The sequence below is a fragment of the Mandrillus leucophaeus genome, unplaced genomic scaffold, assembly GCF_000951045.1.
Source record: "Mandrillus leucophaeus isolate KB7577 unplaced genomic scaffold, Mleu.le_1.0 Scaffold83, whole genome shotgun sequence".
NCBI classification, from domain to species: Eukaryota; Metazoa; Chordata; class Mammalia; order Primates; family Cercopithecidae; genus Mandrillus; species Mandrillus leucophaeus.
The window spans coordinates 2764613-2766489 of NW_012109030.1; the positions used below are offsets into that span (position 1 = coordinate 2764613).

General features: G+C 49.8%; 1 long non-coding RNA gene across 1 annotated transcript in view; it reads right to left on the reverse strand.

The window, feature by feature from the left end:
* The window catches only part of LOC105530541, a 17399-nt gene extending 15522 nt beyond the window's left edge, over positions 1-1877 (reverse strand). The window contains exon 1 of the long non-coding RNA XR_001004665.1: positions 1797-1877. This is a non-coding gene — a long non-coding RNA (uncharacterized LOC105530541). The remainder of the gene's footprint in view (positions 1-1796) is intronic.

A 1877-nucleotide genomic window follows, 5' to 3' on the forward strand; every position in this document is an offset into this window, starting at 1 on the left:
CCATCTCAAAAAAAAAAAAAAAAGAATTAGCGGGGTGTGGTGGCGGTCCCCTGTAGTCCCAGCTACTCCAGAGGCTGAGGCAGGAGAATGATGTGAACCCGGGAGATGGAGCTTGCAGTGAGCCGAGATCACGCCACTGCACTCCAGCCTGGGCAACAGAGCAAGGCTCCATCTCAAATAAATAAATAAAATACAAATACTTTTGATGTCTAAAATACCAAGTTGTATCTCCACAAAAAGGAAACAGCAATGCCTGAGTTTCTGGTTTGTAAAACTGAATTACATGAAACAGAGTTTATATGCATATGGATGGTCCCACAGAAAGGTTCAACTCGCATCTCCACTTTACCATGGTGCACAAGCAATATGCATTCAGTAGAAAGTGTAATTCGAGTACCCATACAACCATTCTGTTTTCCATTTAGAATGCAGTATTCAGTAAGTTACATGACATAGTCAACACTTTATTATAAAATAGCCTTTGTGTTAGACGATGTTGCCCAACTGCAGGCAAGGTAAGTGTTCTGAGGACGTTTAAGTTTGGCTAGGTGCATTAAATGCATTTTCGACCTACCATGGGTTTACTGGGACATAACCCCATGGTTCAATAGAGGAGCATGTTATGTTCTTTATTATTTTTTTGAGACAGAGTTTTGCTCTTGTTGCCCAGGCTGGAGTGCAATGGGGCAATCTTGGCTCAACGCAACCTCTGCCTCCCGAGTTAAAGCGATTCTCCTGCCTCAGCCTCCCCTCTAGCTGAGATTTCAGGTATGCGCCACCACGCCCGTCTAATTTTTTTGTATTTTTAGTAGAGACGGGGTTTTTCCATGTTGGTCAGGCTAGTCTCGAACTCCTGACCTTAGGTGACCCGTCTGCGTCAGCCTCCCAAAGTGCTGGGATTACAGGCGTGAGCCACCACGCCCAGCCTCGAGCTTGTTATTTTAAAAACCCACCATCTGAAATCCCTGACAATCTAAAGTTGTAACAGAAGCTTCTGATGTAGCCAGCCACCCAAATTCCTTTTTCACTTCCCTTCCACTCTGAAAAGTGCGTTTACTTTTAGTAGTATTAAAACTTCAAGAGCATCAGCCTCCCTTATAGTCCGTTTTTTTTTCTCCTGTTAGGTTTCTGTTTCTAAAAGGCAGCAGGAGTAGCGCTGTAATCAGCACGTAACCTTAGGCAAGGCCATGAACACGCCTCGGCCTGTTTCCTTAACTGAAAGAGAAGCATTAGACGGTCTCTAAGGTCCTGGAACTCCCGTCCGCTGTCGCTGGGCGTTCATTTGAAAAACAAAAGCGGTTCCCAAAGCACGCCTGGCGGTCCCTGCTCCGGGAGTGCAACCTGCATATGTGCAGCACAAAGCCGCTCCCTTCCGGCCCCCACAGCTAACCTGCAGTCCCCATCCCTCCAACTTCCTTTCTGCCATAAATTATTCAATGTGTGGGAGGTGAAATCTGCCTGAAGAAGGCTAGGATGGACAAAGCACAGTATTCCAAAATTTAGGGTCCAAATCAGAACCCTCGGAGTCGCGGCGCCTAAAGCCAATGGGGTCCGGGGCAGCCCGGAAACTTCCGGGAGAACCGGACTCTGAGATTCTGGAACGGCCAAATAGTGACCCGCTTCCCTGAAAAACACGGAAGACACATGAAAACCACGGGATCACCTGGGCAAACCTCAAGAGACACTAGAGAACTGCGGGGCGGAGAAGGCGAAGCAAGGACTTCCGGGGTGGGGCTACGGCCGGGGCGCAGGGGTTGGCGGGCAGGGCCCCCGCCTCCAGCGACGCATCCACCCACCCCTGGGTCCGGCTTTCCGGTTATCCTCGCTCCGCCGAGCTGGAGAGGCCGGGGACGCCCGGGAGCTCACTGGCGGGCGTG